This window comes from Monodelphis domestica, chromosome 3, assembly GCF_027887165.1.
Source record: "Monodelphis domestica isolate mMonDom1 chromosome 3, mMonDom1.pri, whole genome shotgun sequence".
NCBI lineage: Eukaryota > Metazoa > Chordata > Mammalia > Didelphimorphia > Didelphidae > Monodelphis > Monodelphis domestica.
In genome coordinates this window covers 437,790,076-437,812,345 of record NC_077229.1, presented here as the reverse complement: position 1 = coordinate 437,812,345, position 22,270 = coordinate 437,790,076, and the positions used below count along the sequence as shown (strand labels likewise).

General features: G+C 37.4%; 1 pseudogene; it reads right to left on the bottom strand.

Annotated features, from left to right (window-relative positions):
- Window positions 1-1,100: 1,100 nt before the first annotated feature.
- LOC130458119 (40S ribosomal protein S15a-like) overlaps window positions 1,101-22,270 on the bottom strand; it is a 62,882-nt pseudogene continuing 41,712 nt past the window's right edge.

The window sequence follows — 22,270 nt, the reverse complement described above, 5'->3', positions numbered from 1 at the left end:
CCTGCCCTATCCAATCACTGATTTGTCCGTGTCTTTCATTTCACCCTGGTTCTCGGTTCCTACCTCTCCTCGGGTCCCATCACAAAGGTGAGCCCCTTCCCTTGTGGGACCCTGCTGGTCAGGGAAGTCCATTAAGGAAAACCCCACACTCTTTCTCTCTCTCTTTCTCTCTCTCTTTCTCTCTCTCTTTCTCTCTCTCTTTCTCTCTCTCTTTCTCTCTCTCTTTCTCTCTCTCTCTTTCTCTCTCTCTTTCTCTCTCTCTTTCTCTCTCTCTCTTCTCTCTCTCTCTTTCTCTCTCTCTTCTCTCTCTCTTCTCTCTCCTCTTCTCTCTCTCTTCTCTCTTTCTTTCTCTCTCTCTTTCTCTCTCTTTCTCTCTCTCTTTCTCTCTCTCTTTCTCTCTCTCTTTCTTTCTTTCTTTCTTTCTTTCTTTCTTTCTTTCTTTCTTTCTTTCTTTCTTTCTTTCTTTCTTTCTTTCTTTCTTTCTTTCTTTCTTTCTTTCTTTCTTTCTTTCTTTCTTTCTTTCTTTCTTTCTTTCTTTCTTTCTTTCTTTCTTTCTTTCTTCTTCTTTCTTTCTTTCTTTCTTTCTTTCCCCTTACCTTCCATCTTGGAGTCAATACTGTGTATTGGCTCCAAGGCAGAAGAGTGGTCAGGACTAGGCAATGGGAGTCAAGTGACTTGCCCAGGATCACACAGCTGGGAAGTAGATGAGGCCAGATTTGAACCCAGGACCTCCCATCTCTAGTCCTGACTCTCAATCCACTGAGCTACCCAGCTGCCCCCCCCCCCCATTCCAGACTTTTCTTGAATGATTTTTGCTCTCATTTAGGTCAAGGGGTGACAAGAATATTTTTTTCCCTGGTTCAAGTTATAGAGCCTAGTAGTTCTTGGATCCAAATGTGCTGTTGCTTTCTTTCCTATCCTGTAACTGTTCTCATCTGAATTCTCAATTCCTTGGGCATATTGTTAGATTATTCCTTTTAATCCATTTTCTCCATTTTGTGGGTGAGTTCATTTCACTCATGTTCATGGTTACTCTTGATTCCACTTTTTAAAAAATTGAAATATTTTTCCATGGTTACAGGCTTCATGTATTTTCCCACCCCTCCCCCATCTTGGAGCTGACAAGCAATTCCACTGGGTTATACATGTATTATCACTCAATACCTATTTCCATATTTCCATTTTTGTAATCTGATTCCACTCGTAAGGGAAAAAAAATGGTGAAAGAGAATGACTGTGATCAGTGTCAATAAACTGTATTCAACGTGTGCTGCTCCCATTTCCCTCCCCTGTTTTCCCCCTCTTGGAACATTTTAATTATATGCACATTTTGCATTCTTAGAACTAAGAATTCCAGAATTTTCCCTCCTCTACATTTTTCTCTTATTTCATTATGGCCCATGATATTGGCTGATGTTGTAAGCACAAACTAATGGAAGGGTAGTAAATTGTTTTGTCATTTTTTCAGAAAAACTTCATTTGAACATCAAATCCAAGGCCGATTTCTCCACATTTGTTCAGGAGATTCACAACAATTTTTCTTGCTATGTGATCATCAATAATCTTGTATTGACCAACATAATCATACTTCATCAATACAGTTAAGAACAAAATCATTACTAAAGAGCATGGGTTAATGAGAATCTGGCATTTTCTTTGTTTCTCTACATTTAGGATATCTTAAAGAATATCAGCAAGAATATTTGTGTGCACCTTGGTGATAGCACTGCAAGATGATAGAAAGAGCTACCCAATCTTTCGTCACCAAGCCCAGACCCTAATCTCTGCTTTTTACTGCCCCTGCCCCAACCTTTGGTTTATTTTTCCTTTATGATCTACCCACCAAAAGTGAAAATTTTTTTCCTTTTGATTTTTACCTGCAAAGTGATAGAGTTGGATTAGATGATTCTCAGGTCATTAAAAAACCTTAAAATATTTCAATAAACATGGAATTATTTTTTCTCTCCCCCAACTAAAGATAAAAAAGAAAAAATCTTTTAAATAAATGTGCATAGTCAAACTAAACAAATTCTTACATTTGTTTTGTCTAAAAATATATCTCATTTTGCTTCTTGACTCCATCACCTCACTCTCAGGAGAGAGATGGGTAATATGCCTCATCTTCAGAACTCTGAAATCATCCTTGAATACTGCACTGATCAGAGTTCTTAAGATTTTCAAAGTTGCTTGTCTTTCCAGTCTTCTTGTATACATTATTCTGATTATGTTTGAATTTACTTATAGCTCTTAGTCTAAAAACTGAGAACTATCTAGAAAGGAATTAAGAATCAATTTTAGTAGGGACCGCTAAGTGGTTCAGTAGAAAGAGCGGCAGGCCTGGAGATGGGAGATCTTGGGTTCCAATTACCTTCGTTCCTTCCTACCAATATGACCCTGAGCAAGTCACTTAACTTCAGTCCTTACCACTCTTCTGTCTTGGAACCAACACTTAGTATCAAATCTAAGGTATAAGGTAAGGGTTTTTAAAAAAGAATCACTAATAGGAACAATGAAAGCCTGAGCAGCAGGGCTCTCAGAAACTTAAAATTTGAGTAATTTTTTTCCCAGTTTTATTAATCCAGTTTAACAGTCCTTGAAATTACCAAATCTTTTAATTTTCATGTATCTTGAGCTCTCTGCTGCATTTGACATTATAGACTAGTCTATCATCCTATATTGATCTTCCCTTTCTCCGTCAATCCCGGGGGTGGGGGGATTTTCTTATCTTCATGCCTCTACTTTTCAACATGTGACAATCTGACTTCCTACTTCATTACTCAATTAAAGTGGCTTTCTCCAAAGCTACCAATGATTCCTTATTGATAAAGATGATGGCATTTTCTCCATCCTCATCCTTCTTGACTTTTTTTGCTATCTTTGATGTTACTGAATACCCTTTCCTCCTCGAAACTCTCTGGATTCTATTTTTTCATGATGTTGATCTTTCTCTGGTGGTTCTCCTATTTGACTGTCCCTTCCCAATCTCTTTTTTGGGCTCATCAGCTTCTGTGGATTTAATTAGCCTCTCTACACCTCTGACTCCCAGATCTATATATCTAATTGAAGGCTGTCTTCTTAGTTCTAGACCTTGGAGTCAGATGCCCTATAAACATCCCAAACTCAGTATGTCCCAAACAGAGCGCATTATCTATATTTCCACCCAAAGTCTCCTCTCTACTAAATGTCCATATTCCTCCTATTAAGGGCACTACTATTTTTTCCAATGACCTAGGCTCTTAGCTTTTAACCTTAGCATTATCTTCCTTAACTCCTCACTTCCCCTCAGCCCACATGTCATATCAGTTGCCAAAACTTGTTGATTCGGGCATCATATCTTTTTCATCCACTCCCTTTCCTTTATTTGCATAGACACCTTCTTAGTTCAGGCCTTCATTATCTCTTGTCCAGAAAATTGCAATGGCTTCCTAATTGATCTCTTTGCCTCTAGTCTCCATCCACTCCCACTAATCCTTCTCAAAACTGCAAAAGTGATTTTCTTTAAACACAGATCTGATCACACCATTGCCGTACTCTAACCTACTTTGGATCCCTGTTGATTATAGATAAAACATAACTCCTCTGACTTTAAAAAATATTATTTTTTCAATTACATGTGGAAACAATTTTTGACAATTGTTTTCTGACATTTTATGATTCCAATTTTCTCCTTCCCCCCTCCCAAGTGGTAAATATAGGTTATACCAGTGCTTTCATGCAATACACATCTCCATATTATCCAAGTTGAGATAGAAGAAACATATCATACATACAATAAAAAAACTCATGAAGGAAAATAAGTGAAATTTGGCCTGCATTGATCTGCAATCAGACTCCAACAGTTCCTTCTTTGCTGTAGATAGCATATTTCATCATTGGGTGCAGGCTGGGAGAAGAATGCAGAGTACTGTTATCTTTAACTCTAAGAAAAGGTCCTAGGCAGTAGGGGATTCCTTGGTACTTCAACACAAGATGATTAAAAAGTCGCTGAAATATGAGATCCACAAATTTAGAGACATTGCTGTCCCAAATATTCATCTGGACTATTTGTGCCCAACCTGTGGTAGAATCTTCTTTTTTTTAATTATTTTTTTCTTTAAATAATTTTCCATGTTTACATAATTCATTTTCTTTCCCTTCCCTTTTCCCTCCCCTCTCTCAGAGCCAACAAGCAATTCTGTTGGGTTGTACAAATATTATCACTTGATACCTATTTCCATATTATTCATTTTTGCTATAGAGAAATCTTTTAAAGCCTAAATCCCAAACCACATACTCATATATACGTGATAAGTGATGTAATATGTTTTTCTTTAGAATTTCTACTCCCATAGTTCTTTCTTTCAATGTGATAAGCATTCTTTCCCATAAGTCCTTCAGGAATGTCCTGGCTTATTGCATTGCTTCTAGTAGCAAAGTCCATTACATTGGATAGTTCCATAATGTTTTACTTTCTGTGTACAATGTTTTCCTGGTTCTGCATATTTCACTCTGTATCAGTTTATGGAGGTTCTCCAGTTCACATAGAAAGCCTCCAAATCATCATTTCTTATAGCACAATAGTATTCCATCACCATCATATTCCGCACTTTGTTCAGCCATTCCTCAATCAAGGGAAAGACCCTTCATTTTCTAATTTTTTGACATGTGGTAGAGCCTTCTGAGTTTGTATTGGTCTGATCAGCTACAGTTAGTCACACTGTACATTGATCCAGACATAGTGGTGACATTTTGGCCCTCTCTTTAAGTACAAAGTAAAATGACTGACCAACCAACCAACCAACCAACCAACTGACCAACCAACCAACCAACTAACAGAAGGTCAAACAGTTCTATAGTCTGAACAGATCATTCTTTCTTTCCCTTACAAAATGAACCAGTACAGAACAGAATTTTTTTGGACTTGGATATCTGTCCTAATGAGTTATATAGAGGTCCTAATAAGCTAGCCACTGTTAAAAACTATGATAAAACATTGTCTGCATTTCCTAGTTGTAGCCTTTTCCCTATACCTCCTCTTTCACCTTTCCCAACACACACACACACACACACACACACACACACACACACACACACAACTTCTACTTGAATAGGACTTCTAAATTATCTTATGGTCATGGACCCTTTTATGAAGTTTAGAGGCCTGTGTGAATTTAATATAAATTGTACTCCTTTTTCCTTTCTAAAAAGAAAGTTTTGGAAATCCATTTTGGTCTCACCCTCATCCTTTGATTAGGTTGGGAACTTGATGCCTGAGATTTATTTATATAAGGAGAAGCCTCTAGCTCCCTGGTGTCCTATAGGATGGTTCCATTTTGTCTCACATGACTCTTGGCATCCATAGGACTGGTCTCTGACCTAGACTGAGGTTGGGTCTGTCCAGCCAGAGAGACCCAGAGAGAATGACATCACTGGGGGTATAAATTGTGGATTGAGGAAGCAGTGGACTCTCTTGGCTAATAAAGAGACACAAAGTAAGTGGCAAACAGATTAACTAGGTGACTTGCCAATATTTATGTACCTTTTCTCTCTCTGATCTGCTTTCATTATCTAATAAATAATTATGAATTTAATTCAGTCTCTAGAGAATTATAATCCCAACACATCTATGAAGCCCTTAGAAAACTGTATTTAAAAATATAAACTAAAATACAAAGAGATTGCAAAGGCAACCAATTAAATTGAAATATAGTTATCAAAATCTTTTAAAAATCTTTTAAGGTCCTGGATTAAGAACCTTTCCACTAGACTGTTACTTTTTTTTTTGGCATGGAGAGATATTTTTATTTATTTTTTTTACAGTTTTGAATTAATTTATTTAGTCAATTTAGAACATTATTCCTTGGTTACAAGAATCACATTATTTCCTACCCTACCCTCCCCCCACCCTTCCCATAGTTGACACACAATTTCATTGGGTATTACATGCATCCTTGATCAGAACCTATTTCCATGCTGTTGATGTTTGTAATAGGATGTTCCTTTAGTGTCTATCCCCAGTCATATCCCCTCGACCCATGTAATCAAGTAGTTGTTTTTCTTCTGTGTTTTTACTCCCAGAGTTTTTCCTCTGAATGTGGATAGTGTTCTTTCTCTTAGATCCCTCCGGGTTGTTCAGGATCACTGCATTGCCACTAATGGAGAAGTCCATTACATTCCATTATGCCAGAGTGTGTAAGTCTTTGTGTACGATGTTCTCCTGGTTCTGCTCCTCTCACTCTGCATCAATTCTTGGAGGTCATTCCTAGACTGCTACTTATTATCAATAATAGATTTATTTACTTTTTATCCTTTGTGTGTTGTATACAGTACTTTTTTATCTCTTGCTAACAGTTGCTGTTTTTCTTTTTATCCCCAGAATTTATCCCATTACCTGCCATACAAGTTATGACTGCTTGTTGAAAGACTGGCATATTACAAGGTGGCAGCTTCTTTTTCCTACTTTTAGGTTCCTTTTCCTAATCACCTCCAATCTTTCCAACCATCTATCTTCTGATACCACACTGCTCTCATTTGGAACAAGTTAGGTATGTTGAATAACTTGAAACAGTTGTAGAGCTGGTTTTCCAGTTAGGATTTTGTAGATCTCTTTAAAGGCAGATGGCATATGAAGGCCAGAGGCATTTTGGTAAGCTAGATGATAAACGGATCCTGCACAGATGCCTCTGTAAGCATTGTTGGAGAAGTTCCTATGAATATTATGCCCTTCCATTGCCCAGGTCTGACTTTGTTCATTTATGGACTCTTTCTTCTCTCTGGGTAAGAAACATACCCGAGAATAGAAGATACTGCAAAGCACACAGGCCACCCAGGATGGAGAAAACTGTTTTGAGGTAGCTTTCAAGAAGCACATCAGATAGACCTACATTCCCCTCTTTAGGATCACTCTTTCCATTTGGATGAGAACTACCTCTCCAGAGAGCTTGATTAGCCATGAGGGAAGGAAAGAACCTATGTTGAACAGATGCAGTCAGGAAGGAAGTCTACCACCAAGGAGGGAGCAGAGATTGGATTCAGAAGCTGAAGCCTGAGTAGCAATCCTACTCCTTACAATATATATGACTTTGGGCAAGTGACTCTACCCCTATGAACCTCAATTTCCTCAACTATAAAGTAAGGGGGATAGAGTGTGTGGGTTTTAAAATTAATAATCAATAGCTAAATATTATATTTTTTAAAGTTTTATTAATAATAACTAAAACAAAAGAACTGCCTTACTTCAGCCAGTCACAGGTTCAAACGAGGACAAAGGGGGGGGGATTACAACTGCTTAAATATAATCATGCAAAATGTGGGGATGCAGGAAAATGGAATTTTGGGAAAAACTAAGGGACTTCTGGGGGATAAAGTCCAAAGGCTCAAAATCTCCATTTATACATACCCCCCCCCTCCCCGTGATCCTATTGGGAAACCAGTTTCACCAAAAGGATCATGGAAACATAATCAACTTAAAAATTGCAATAATTTGTGGATAAGAGGAAAAGAGAACAAAACCAATGATTACTAGGTTGACAAAAAGCCAATTTGGGGGCAGTCCTTTGGCATAAGAATATACATTCAAAACAAAGGCATTTCAACCCCCCCCCCCAATAGTTCACTCTGGATCTTCTGGTGCAGCATGTGGTCTCTGCAGGCATCTATCTTCATGGGGCATTCTGGATTCTGGGAGGTAGCAAGTTTCTTATCCTAAAATTGCTCAAATTTAAATTAAAGTTCACAACAATAACTTGCCCCCCCCCTGAGGTGAATAATAACAAACATGGGGATCACTCAAGGATACATGGCAGAGTTATGAGGTATATGAATCAATTTGCAAAAGAAAATCAAAAACATTAAAAAATTCAAATAAAAGAGAAGAATAACTTGTGGATGAAATGCAAAATGTAAAAGTCTTATGTCTAAAAAAAATCTAAGTAAAGAAAAAACAAATCTATAACAGGTCCTTGAATCAGGGCCCAATTAAAATGATTTAAGTAATTATGCATCTACCCAATCAGTAGCCAGGACTATAGAAAGTTTGCCACACTATGAAAGACAGAAAAGGTACTAGATTATAGGAGCCAGGTAGGAGCCAAATTTGAGATACTTGGTAGAATGTGGGTCAAGGAAATCTTACCTTTAACACATGTTAAAGAGCCGCAACCCCAAACAAATTCAAGTCCTTTTGTCTTGGCTCAAAATTACATCAATCCCACCTTGGTTGGCCTCTTTGACCTTGTGCTCGATTGGCAATATGTGGTTTAGCTTTGTGCTTCCTTGGCACTGTGCAATGGCTCTTTTTGTATTCTCTTGTCCTGGAATCAGACAGAATCATTAAGCAAAGTCCCATAAAAAATTTTTTTAAACAATCAATGGCATCATTTTTATAGTCTAAAGCTTTTTGGGCATGCTTTAATATTATAACAAATGTATTTAAAACTTATATTACTTCAAAATAAAAAAAAATTAAAGAAAAATCTTCTCAACACTGTTGACATGTGCTTCAAATACAAAAAAGGGAGAAGAAATAAAACTCAGATACTATATTGCACATGCAATAAAAAAGTTTTTTTTTAAAAAAGTTTTAAAAATAAAAACTATGTAGCTTAAAATCAGTGACACACTGTGGCAGCAATGTGTGAGTACAAAATGATTTCCAGAATAAAACAGTAATACAGTAGATAATGCACATTTAAAAAAGTACCAAAGTCCCCCAAATTCACAATAGTCCAGTTAATTACAATAGCAAACAAACCCACTATCATATTTTACATAAGTTGCAGTATGACATTAAAAAACCTGTGAACTGACTTCTGGGTAAATATGGCTGCAATCTAGACGTGACTCCCTTCCCCTCCCCGGCACCGAACGAAATAGACTATCTCAAAAGAGCATAAAAATCACCTTTGGACAAATGGAGGGACTCTCCAGTACTCCACAGAAACGAAGGTACATGGGGTTTGAACATTCCCACCCTCTAAGGAGGAGGAAAAGCTCGCACAAAAACGTGAACTGAGCTGCCCCTCTCCCCACCAAACCAGAGTAAGCTATCAGAGCGCTCACTGGGACAGCAAGTGAGTGAGGAGCATTTCTGTCGGGGGGGGGGGTGCACACCAGGGTCCTTGGGATCTAAAGATTGCAAGGAAACGACCTCTCAGGGCAGTTTCACGGAAGAATCCTGTGCTGAGTACAGGGAAATGCGGAACTGAACTCGGGGTGGTTGCGCTGAACAGCTGGGCAGAGCTAAACACCTGGGTGGGCTGTGCTGATTGTCTGGGCAGTTGGGCTTAACAAAGGGACCCGCTCTCTAAGAAACCTCGGAGGCTGGGAAGAATTAGTTTGAGGCAACCTAAATTCACAGAAAACCCGCCCATATCACCCAGACCCCAGACCAAAAAAGAAAGTGGAATAAAACCACCAAAGGGATGGCTCACATGGCCCAAAATCAAGCCTCCAGGAAGAAAGGGGAAAAGGTGACTATTGAAAACTTTTATGGTGGGAGTACCCAATGAAAAGAAAAGAATGAGGATGAAATAAAAAAAAATCAGAACATGCCTCCCAAAAAGGAAACTATCAACAAGCGCTGGAAGATCTCAAACTGGAACTTACCCAAAAGATGGAAACCTTCTGGAAAGAAAAATGGGAGAAAGAGATCAGCAGTCTGATAGATAAGACTGCACAATTGGAGAAAGAGCGGGAAGCATCCAATAGAAGGGCAGACAAAGCTGAAAAGCAAAACCAGTCCCTAATGACCAGAATTAAGCAACTTGAAGAAAGTGAGATCATAAGACAGCAAGAATCAATAAAGCAAAGCCAAAAAATTAATGAATTAGAAGAAAACATAAAATATCTCACTGAAAAGGTCACAGACTTGGAAAACAGAGGAAGAAGAGACAACCTCCGAATCATCGGTCTCCCAGAAAAACCAGAGATAAACAATTACCTCGATGTTATTCTACAGGAGATTATTGGAGAAAATTGCCCACATGTTCTGGAGCAAGGGGGTAAAATAGAAATAGAAAGGGTTCATAGAACACCCTCTATACTAAATCCCCAAAAAACAACCCCCCCAGGAATGTAATCGCCAAATTCAAGAGCTTCCGAGAAAAGGAGAAAATCCTACAAGAAGCCAAGAAGAGGAGCTTCAGATATAGGGGGGCTCCCATAAGGATCACACAGGACTTAGCGGCTAACACACTAAGAGACCGCAAAGCATGGAACACAATATTTAGAAAGGCAAAAGAGCTGGATCTCCAACTACCCAGGAAAACTGACTATATACTTCCAGGGGAAAGTATGGGCATTCAACAAAATAGAAGATTTCCAAGCATTTGCTAAGAAAAGACCAGAGCTTAGTGGAAATTCTGATATCCAATCACAGAAAGCAAGAGAAACATGAAAAGGTAAATATGAAAGAAAGGGATAAGGAGATAAATCTTATCTTTTTCTTTAAGTCAAACTCTCTTCTATAAGGACAACATTTATATCAAATTATATATATTAATATGTGGGGAAAATGTATTGTGTAACTCTCAAAAATTGTATGCATCATAAGAGTAGTTAGAAGAATCATACATAGGGAAAGATTGGGGCATCAAGAATATTTGGTGAAAGGGGGGTCAAAGAAAGAAAAAGCAAGGGGGGGGAAGCGTCGATAATACTAACATTTACTTCAAGAAATAGGGGGGAGGACTAAATAGAATAATCTTTCCCAGACAAAGATACACATGGGAAGGGGAGGGGAAGAACTCTCATATGAGAAGGAGAGGAAGAGAGCATGAAGTAGAATTACTTAAACCTTACTCTCAGTGAAATCAAATCTCAGAGGGAAGAACATCTAGATCCAGTGGGATCTTGAATTCTATCTTATCCAACAGGGTAAGAAAGAAAGGAAAATCAAGGAGGGGGAGGGGGGAAGGAGTATAAAAATGGAGGGGCTAGAAAGGGAAGCATATCAAGGGAGGGGACTAGGGGGACTGACCTAAAGTAAATCACTGGTTCAAAAGGATATAGCTAAAGAAGAAAGGTCAGAACTAGAAGAAGATATCAAAATGCCAGGGAATCCACAAGTGACAATCATAACTTTGAACGTAAATGGGATGAACTCACCCATAAAACGTAGACAAATAGCAGATCGGATTGGAACCCCAAACCCTATCATTTGTTGTCTTCAAGAAACACATATGAGGTGGGTTGATACTCACAAGGTTATAATTAAAGGATGGAGTAAGACCTTTTAGGCCTCAACTGATAGAAAGAAGGCAGGAGTTGCAATCATGATATCTGACAAAGCCAAAGCAGAAATAGACCTGATCAAAAGGGATAGGGAAGGTAAATATATTCTGTTAAAAGGGAGTATAGACAATGAGGAAATATCACTAATCAACATGTATGCACCAAATGGTATAGCATCCAGATTTTTAATGGAGAAACTAGGAGAATTGAAGGAGGAAATAGACAGTGAAACCATATTAGTGGGAGACTTGAACCAACCACTATCAAATTTAGATAAATCAAACAAAAAATAAATAAGAAAGAGGTAAAAGAGGTGAATGAAATCTTAGAAAAATTAGAGTTAATAGATATATGGAGAAAAATAAATAGGGACAAAAAGGAATACACCTTCTTCTCAGCACCACATGGCACATTCACAAAAATAGATCATACACTAGGTCATAGAAACATGGCACTCAAATGCAGAAAAGCAGAAATAATAAATGCAACCTTTTCAGATCATAAAGCAATAAAAATATTGATCAGAAAGGGTACATGGAGAGCCAAATCAAAAATTAACTGGAAATTAAATAATATGATACTCCAAAATTGGTTAGTTAAAGAAGAAATCATAGAAATAATTAATAATTTCATTGAGGAAAATGTCAATGATGAGACATCCTTTCAGACCTTATGGGATGCAGCCAAAGCAGTATTTAGAGGAAAATTCATATCCCTGAGTGCATATATTAACAAATTAGGGAGGGCAGAGATCAATGAATTGGAAATGCAAATCAAAAAACTTGAGAATGAACAAATTAAAACCCCCCAGAAGAAAACCAAACTAGAAATCCTAAAAATTAAGGGAGAAATTAATAAAATCGAAAGTGTTAGAACTATTGAGCTAATAAACAAGACTAGAAGCTGGTACTTTGAAAAAACAGACAAAATAGACAAAGTACTGGTCAACCTAATTTAAAAAAGGAAAGAAGAAAGGCAAATTAACAGCATCAAGGATGAAAAAGGGGACCTCACCTCCAACGAAGAGGAAATTAAGGCAATCATTAAAAACTACTTTGCCCAACTATATGGCAATAAATATACCAACCTAGGTGATATGGATGAATATCTACAAAAATATGAATTGCCTAGACTAACAGAAGAAGAAATAGATTTCTTAAATAATCCCATATCAGAAACAGAAATCTAACAGGCCATCAAAGAACTTCCTAAGAAAAAATCTCCAGGGCCTGATGGATTCACCAGTGAATTCTATCAAACATTCAAAGAACAACTAACCCCAATACTATACAAACTATTTGACATAATAAGCAAAGAGGGAGTTCTCCCAAATTCCTTTTATGACACAAACATGGTACTAATTCCAAAGCCAGGCAGGCCAAAAACAGAGAAAGAAAATTATACACCAATCTCCCTAATAAATATAGATGCAAAAATCTTAAATAGGATACTAGCAAAAAGATTCCAGCAAGTCATCACAAGGGTCATCCACTATGACCAGGCAGGATTCATACCAGGAATACAAGGATGGTTCAATATTAGGAAAACCATCCACATAATTGACCACATCAACAAGCAAACCAACAAAAATCACATGATTATCTCAATAGATGCAGGAAAAGCCTTTGATAAAATACAACACCCATTCCTATTGAATACACTAGAAAGTATAGGAATAGAAGGGTCATTCCTAAAAATAATAAACAGTATATATCTAAAACCATCAACTAATATCATCTGCAATGGGGATAAACTAGATGCATTCCCATTAAGATCAGGAGTGAAACAAGGATGCCCATTATTACCTCTATTAGTTGACATTGTACTAGAAACACTAGCAGTAGCAATTAGAGAAGAAAAAGAAATTGAAGGTATTAAAATTGTCAATGAGGAGACCAAGTTATCACTCTTTGGGAATGACATGATGGTCTACTTAAAGAATTCTAGAGATTCAACCAAAAAGCTAATCGAAATAATCAACAACTTTAGCAAAGTTGCAGGATACAAAATAAACCCACATAAGTCATCAGCATTTCTATATAATTCCAACACAGCTCAGCAGCAAGAACTAGAAAGAGAAATCCCATTCAAAATTACCCAAGACAAAATAAAATACTTAGGAATCTATCTCCCGAGACAAACACAGGATCTATATGAACACAACTACAAAACACTTTCCACACAACTAAAACTAGACTTGAACAATTGGAAGAACATTAACTGCTCATGGGTAGGACGAGCCAATATAATAAAAATGACCATCCTACCCAAACTCATCTATCTATTTAGTGCCATACCCATGGAACTTCCAAAAAAATTTTTTTCCTGATCTAGAAAAAACCATAACAAAGTTCATTTCGAAGAACAAAGGATCAAGGATATCCAGGGAAATAAAAAAGAAAAAAAGGAAGGGGGCCTTGCAGTCCCAGATCTCAGACTATATTATAAAGCAGCCGTCATCAAAACAATTTGGTACTGGCTAAGAGACAGAAAGGAGGATCAGTGGAATAGACTCGGGGTAAGTGACCTCAGCAAGACAGTATATGACAAATCCAAAGATCCCAGCTTTTGGGACAAAAATCCACTACTTCATAAAAACTGCTGGGAAAATTGAAGGACAGTGTGGGAAAGATTAGGTTTAGATCAACACCTCACACCCTGCACCTAGATAAATTCAAAATGGGTGAATGACTTGAACATAAAGAAGGAAACTATAAGAAAATTAGGTGAACACAGAATAGCATACATGTCAGACCTTTGGGAAGGGAGAGGTTTTAAAACCAAGCAAGACTTAGAAAGAGTCACAAAATGTAAAATAAATAATCTGGAATACATCAAATTAAAAAGTTTTTGTACAAGCAAAACCAATGTAACTAAAATCAAAAGGGAAGCAACAAATTGGGAAACAATCTTCATAAAAACCTCTGACAAAGGTTTAATTACTCAAATTTACAAAGAGCTACATCAATTGTACAAAAAAATCAAGCCATTCTCCAATTGATAAATGGGCAAGGGACATGAACAGGCAGTTCTCAGCCAAAGAAATCAAAATTATTAATAAGCACATGAAAAAGTGTTCTACATCTCTTATAATCAGACAGATGCAAATTAAAACAACTCTGAGGTATCACCTCATACCTAGCAGATTGGCTAACATGACAGCAAAAGAAAGTAATGAATGCTGGAAGGGATGTGGCAAAGTAGGGACATTAATTCATTGCTGGTGGAGTTGTGAATTGATCCAACCATTCTGGAGGGCAATTTGGAACTATTCCCAAAGGGTGATAAGAGGCTGTCTGCCCTTTGATCCAGCCATAGCACTGCTGGGTTTGTACCCCAAAGAGATAATAAGGAAAAAGACTTGTACAAGAATATTCACAGATGCATTCTTTGTGGTGGCCAAAAATTGGAAAATGAGGGGATGCCCATCAATTGGGGAATGGCTGAACAAATTGTGGTATATGTTGGTGATGGAATACTATTGTGCTAAAAGGAATAATAAAGTAGATGAATTCCATGAAGACTGGAACGACCTCCAAGAAGTGATGCAGAGTGAAAGGAGCTGAACCAGGAAAACATTATACACAGAGACTGATACACTATGGTACAATCGAAGGTAATGGACTTCTCCATTAGTGTCAATGCAATGTCCCTGAACAATCTGCAGGGATCTAAAAAACACTATCCGCAAGCAGAGGATAAACTATGGGAGTAAAAACACCGAGGAAAAGCATCTGCCTGACTACAGGGGAATGGGATACAACTGAGGAGAGACTCCAATTGAATACTCTAATGCAAATACCAATAACATGGAAATGGGTTTGAACCAAGAACACAAGTGATACCCAGTGGAATCATGCTCCGGCTATGAGAGAGGTGGTGGGAAGGGGTTGGGGGAGAGGAAAAGAAAATGATCTTTGTTTTCAATGAATAATGTTTGGAAATGACCAAATAAAATAATGTTTAAAGTAAAAAACAAAACAAAACAAATAAACAAAAAAACCCTGTGAACTGATGGATATTTGTAACAATTTTTACAGATGTAGTAAATCTTTCAACCTTGGCAAACATATTTTTAAACAAAGTAAAACTTATTTGGGTCTAGAACATCATCAAGAAATCTAGATGGTCTAGATTGTTCTGCTGGAAGTAAATTAAAATGAAGAGTTTTGAAGGAGTTCTTTTTTCTGGCTTCCTGATTCATAGAAATGAAACACCTTGGTAGGAACATTTCTTTGTTTCTCTACCTTTAATACAACATTCTTTATAATATATATATATATATTTGTATATATATTATACTATATATATATAGTATAATATATATGTAAGTATGAACAAATTATCCATTCAGAAACTACTAGTTACTAAAAATAATTTCTGAAGACCCCTTAAAATTACAATTAAATTCTTAGCTTATTAAATTCCCTAAAGGTTATATATAATTTAACCAGTTTTGTTGAAATCCATCCATCATCATCTATGTGAAAATTAACAAAGGCAACATGTGATCTTTGATGGATCTAGTGACAAAGGTTTTAGGCAAGTTGTTCTTGGGCTTATACAGTGATATTTTGTTCTTCAGCAGAAGTAAAAGTACAAATTAAAGATCAATATAGGCAAAACATAGTTTTAAATGATTCAGTATAACAGAAAGATATTGATTAAATTAAAATGGATAAACTAAAAAAAATTTAAACCTTAAAGCAATCAGTAAATATAATAATCTAAACAAAGGTGCAGGCAGGCAGTGCAGTCAAAATCCTTTTCACCAATCCCAATAGACTTGTTCACTATTATAGGAGGAAAATAAATTCAAAATAGTTAGTAAGAAATTTTCAGATCTTTTAAAAAGTTTCCTTCCCCTCCCTCCATATTTATTATCCATTTAGATTTCTTTTGTCAGTGCTCTGAATTTCCTCATAGCAGCACAGGGCAGAATCTCCACTCTGCATGTTGAGAGCAATTACGACCTTTATAATTTTGTCAAAATATTTCAGTTTGGTTTGTAGCATAAGCAGGCTAGCTTGTGGCATATTCTTGAGGAGAGGGAAATAAAGTGGGAAATCTTCAATGAAAATAAAAAGTTCCAGGAAAAGCAGATTCAAACTGCACTTTTTAGCTCTACCAACTCAAACTGTTTTTTCAGAGTTTCAAGCATGCTTTGCAATAGCATTTTTCCTGAAAGCTACTGAATGGGGTTTGTTTAAAGAGTAAACATAAAGAAGCAAAACTTTGAGGGAAAACAATAGCGTATTTGCATATGAGAGAAAAAATGCTTCTCCTTGGTATTTTGGTTCAAGAGAAAGAAGGGGAAAAAATCAGGTTTATTCCCCCAAACTGACTTTAAATCTACTGATTTGGAACTAACTGCCCTCCCTGTGAAAAATCTTTAGTAACAGCCTTCTAAACTAGGCGTTCAGGATCAGCTTTAAAAAATCTGCATGAAAATTAGAATGTGTGGGGTTCTTTTCTCCATGATGAAAAATGGCTATGCAGACTAGAAACACACATATGGAGTGTGGAAAGGGTTTGGGGCAGAAAGATTTTTATACCTCACCCTCTGGGAAAAAAAGATGGCTGGGATTGGCAGGCTCTTGTGGCCAGTCTGGCCTCAGCAAGAGGGGGTTCCAAGCTGGGTGAAGAGCATTGAAGAATCACTGGCCAAGTAGATGGACTGGAGGAACAGCAGGCAATGACAGGCAGCAGGGCAGGGCTGGAGCACAGGAACAGATCCTCTAGGTGGGCAGTGACCAGGCAAATTTACTATCTTTACTGTAAGGCTATCTGCTCAAAAATTTTTTTGAGAATTCGTAATCCCTTTGTGGTAAGCCAAACTGTGGGTTTTAAAATTAATAATCAATAACTAAACATATTTTTTAAAGTTTTATTAATAATAACTAAAACAAAAGAACTGCCTGACTTCAGCCCAGTCACAGGTTCAAAAGAGGATGAGGGAGGGGCTACAATCACTTAAATACAATCAGGCAAAATGTGGGGTTACAGGAAAATGGAATTTGGGGAAAAACTAAGGAACTTCTCGGAGATGAAGTCCAAAGGTTCAAAATCTCCATTTATACAGTGCCAGGTCTGGATTCAGGGAAACTCAGCTTCCTAAGTTCAAATGTGGCCTCAGATACTAGCCGTGTGACCCTGGATAAATAATTTAATACTGTTTGCCACAGTTTTCTCATCTGTAAAGTGAGCTGGGAAAGGAAATGGCAACCTCTCCAGGATCTTTGAAGAGTCATATGTGGCAATCTTGAAGAGTCAGATATGACTGAAAAAAGCAACAGATTATTCACATACAATTTCAATGATCCACTGTTAATTCACAGGCAACTTCTTTGAACCATTTTCAGATACAGATTGTTAAAAAGCAACACCAACAAATAGACGTTGCTATTACCCTCAGAAACCAGTTCTCTAACCTGAGTTTTCACAAGGGTAGTATTCTGAGTGAGTTGCTAGGTGGCATAGGGAATAAAATGTCAGATCTGGAGTCAGAAAAATTTATCTTCTGAGTTCAAATCTAGCCTTAGAAACTTACTTACTAGTTGTGTGGCCCCAGACAAGTCATTTAACCCTATTTGCCTCAGTTTAATCATCTATAAAATGAGCTGAAGAAGGAAATGGCCAACCACTCTAGTATCTTTGCTAAGAAAACCCCAAAATGGGTCATGAAGTGTCAGACACAACTGAAATGACCAAGCAATAATAAAAAAAGGGAGGGGATTGGATGGGATGATTTCTCTGGTGCCTTTCAGAGGGTGTAGTCAAGATGGTGGCTTAGAAACAGCAAAAGTGATTCCTCTGTGAAAACCCTTCCACACCAATCAAAAACAAAGCACTTCAAAGAGGATAGAAAACCAGATATAACAACAGGTCAGAGCTGGGGGTCCCTCCTGCTTGATTCAATCTAAAAGGTACACAGAAAAGGATGAATTCTCAGGATTAAGGAAAATAAAGAAGGAAGGTCCTAGGGCCCCTCCCTCACCTACTGTGCTGAGACTTGGGCAACTGGTGGGATCTCAGGGTGAGGGCTTCAGCCCAGTGGGAATGCCTTGCTATCTACTACAACTATGTGAGGCTCAGGGCTCTGACCACAGTTGGCAGGGAGGCAACTGGAGGAAAGGGGCAGAGAGGAGGGCAGCCTAGTCATTGCCTTCAGCCACTACTCCTCCATCTACCTCTGGAAGTTTTGGCCTTAGGGCACATTCAGCTCTGCAAATCAGCTTAACTAGCTTAATCCAGTCTATCAATAATGCAGAGGAAAGACCTTCAGAGGGCAGAAAAGCTCAATCTCCAATTCTCCTTCCCCAACTTGTATGCACTGAGACCCTCAGTAAGAATCCAGCTGACTGGGATCCCAAGGCAAAGGCTTCAACCTCAAGGGAGTACCTTGGTATCATCATTGAAAGCTCAGGGCTCTGACTGGGAAGTTGGCAGAAAGGAAGAGAGGAGGTAGAGGGTAATTACTTTCAGCCTTCTCACATTCACTTTCACCTTCAGCCTCTGATGGAATCTGGGGAAGATCTGGCTTCAGGGCACATTAATACAACAGTTCAGCTCCATCAAACTAATCCAGTTAATCAGCAGAGTAGAGGAGAAGCCTCCTCAGGGCAGAAAAGCCCAAACTCACAGATCCAGCAAATAAACAGAGGAACAAGAATACAGCCAATGAGGAGGGGGAAAGAAGGAAAAAAATAAGTAAACAACAGAAAATTTAAAAAGAAATTACAATCAACAGATTCTATTCAGGGAATGAACAAAGAGCAAATGGAACAGAGGAGGACCAAGGAACGCCAAGCAAAACCTCAGGAACTCCAGCAAATTGGACTCAGGCTTTGGAAGAACTTAAAGCACAATTCAAAAAACAATTAAGAGAGCCTGAAGAAAATTGGGAAAAGGACTTAAAAAGCAAAATAGGTCATCTGGAAACAGAGGCAAATGAACTAAACAAGAAAATGGTGTCATAAAATCCAGAATTGACTAGCTTGAAAATGAGGCAAAGAAAGTGAAAGATGACCTACAAAGAAAAAATAGACCAAAAGGAAAAGGAGAATCTCTGGTCCCTTTCAGCTCTACATTCTATCACCTAGAAAAATGTGACACTCTAAACTCTCTTCACTTTGATCTAGAAGTCTCATATGTTTCTAGGATTGAAAATCATCTATGAGGTTACATCTTTATTTCTCAGTGGGATCTGTGAGGAATGGATCATCGAATTTAGAGCTGGAAGGAGATCTCAAAGATCCAGTTTAGAGGTGGGACAAAGATAAGTTTTACCCTTGAGATAAATCCATCAAGAAACAACTTTCCTTTATGATGGATGTCATGTCTGATTGAGAACTCAGATATCAAATGATGGAAAACCTGCTTGAGAGATGATCTTATTATTCCTTGTCAGTCCCCTTGGTGAGAGCTGACTGAAGCTCCTCATTCATCTTTGGATATAATTGACGAGCCAGCCAAGCTGTGTTTGGATTCCAGAATGGGCTTTGCCAATTAACTTATATCTGCAACCTGGCTACAGTGAAGATCCAAACTGAGATTTACTTGCATTGCAAGTATCAGTTCTAATGGAAATTTCTCATACCAATCATTTTCCCTTAATATATTAGGAACAACAACAGAAAAATTTCTGGTTTCAAAGAGTGACTTATAGTTCAGGGCTGTTTCTCTAAGGGTTTCCAGTTTGAAACCAAGGTGTTTAGTAAAGGCTGTCTAAAGAGCAATAGCCAAAAGGAGGGATAAAAAACCTGAACAACCTTTAATTCTAAGTATGCCAAGAGTTATCTATGAGTTATTGATATTTTGAGGTCATAGGCCACATCCTAATAGTGTTCCACATATGTATTCAACTGCAAATACTTGTTGAATTTCCACTTTTTAGTTAAAGAAATTGAGATATAGCAGGAAGAGCTAAGTGGCTCCCTTAGGCTCCTGCAAAAGAAGATGATTAATATTTATAAGAAGAAAAATTTTCTTCTCTACTGGCTCTCTTTCTGTACCACAACCTTCCTTCTATGACCTCTAAATGTTGAAAAATTTTAGTTGATAAAACTGTCTCTTCTTTTCTCTTGGCATTTTTGTGGTTTGGGTTATCTGCGAAATCCTTGTTTTGGTCTGCAGTTTGTAGACCTTTGAGTATTTCCCTACTTCCCCTAGGAATTTGGCAAGAAAAAGCAATCACACATACAGGAGCCACCTGGGGGTCCCTTCCTAGATATATTCTAAATTGGGGCATACAACCAGCTGAGCTCCCATCCAGAGCCCAAGGATTTTGTTTCTATCAGGTTTACTACAAAGAGTTATCTACATACATAGAAAAGAATTCTTCCAAAAGAAGAAACTGTAGTTATACTTTGTGTCAGAATACTCAGACTTGAGCCTACCCAATCAATCCATAAGCATTTATTAAGCATTTACCATCTATCAGGCCCTGTGCTAAGCACTGGTGCTACAAATAATAAGCAAAAACAGTCTCTGACTTTGAGATGGTTGTATTCAAAGTTCATCCTGCCATGATCTATCTGCATGACCATAGCAAATCACTATATTGATTTCAACTTGGTTGACAAAAATGACATGTGCTTTCCATACTTCCTGACCTGGGGAAGATAGCTATGAAAAGCAGGAAGAACATTGATTTTGTCAACCAAGTTGAAATCAATACAGTGATTTGCTATGGTCATGCAGATAGATCATGGCAGGATGAACTTTGAATATAACAATCTCAAAGTCAGAGACTGTTTTGGACTCCATATTCACATGGTGGAAACTATCTTGATTAGCATCATTTCTGTGCTGGCAGATCCCAACAGAGACTCACTCATTGTGGACCCAGCCAAAGAATGGAGGGAGGATCAAAACGGATAATTCAAAAGAAAAGTTGCCCACTGTGTAAGGAAAATCTAAGAGATTGTTTTAAAGTTTTATATGGATATATACATATGTATATATGTTTACATATATATGTATATATATTTAGTAGCTCTTAATGTCACCTTTTCAGGGTCTTCACTTGACAAGCATAGTACTTTACCCACCTAAGCTAGATTTATGTCATAAAACAAGTTGACAAACACTAACTGGAACTGGCAATGAAGTGGAGATAATGGTATTTATACAGACTATTTCCAAGAGGGTGGTATAAGGATAAAATGAAGTAACATAAATTATAATATAATCATGGCACTTGGATCGATTGAAGATATAAAATGTACTAGCATAAAAAGTTAAACAACCAAAGAGAATCTTGCTAAGAGCATAATGAATGGTATCAACCATAAATATTTCAAAAAGTTCCATTTCCTCATTCAGTCTTCAACAAGCATCAGTTGTCTCATAGACAAAATGGCAAAAGTATATGCTAGGACTTAGGGGTTTGTTTCTAATTAGAATATTTTATCCCTCTCTGATACATTTTGCTGATCTTTGAAGTGGAAATAATAGTACTTTTGTAAGCTGGCATGATATTTAAGTAAAGATTGCAAAGTTGCTTCAATACACAGTGTTTGATAGAGAATATCTTATTATTGGTATTTATTTTTAATTTATCTAATTTATTGGAAAATTTTATTTAATTAATTAATTTAGAATATTTTCCATGGTTACATGATTCATATTCTTTCTCTCCCTTCCTTCCCCCCAAGCCAACATGCAATTCCACTGTGTTTTACATGTGTCATTGATCAAGACCTATTTCCATATTATTGATATTTGCACTAGGGTGATCACTTAGAGTCTACATCCCCAGTCATATCCCCATCCACCCATGTGATCAAGCAGTTGTTTTTCTTCTGTGTTTCTACTTCTTTCTCTGGATATGGATAGCATTCTGTCTCATAAGTCCCTCAGCATTATCGTGGATCATTGTACTGCTGCTAGTAGAGAAGTTCATTACATTCGATTGTACCATAGGGTATCAGTTTCTGTGTATAATGTTCTTCTGGTTCTGCTCCTTTCACTCTGCATCAGTTCCTGGAAGTCGTTCTAGTTCACATGGAATTCCTCCAGTTCGTATAATAATTTTTTAATAATTGATTTAATGACT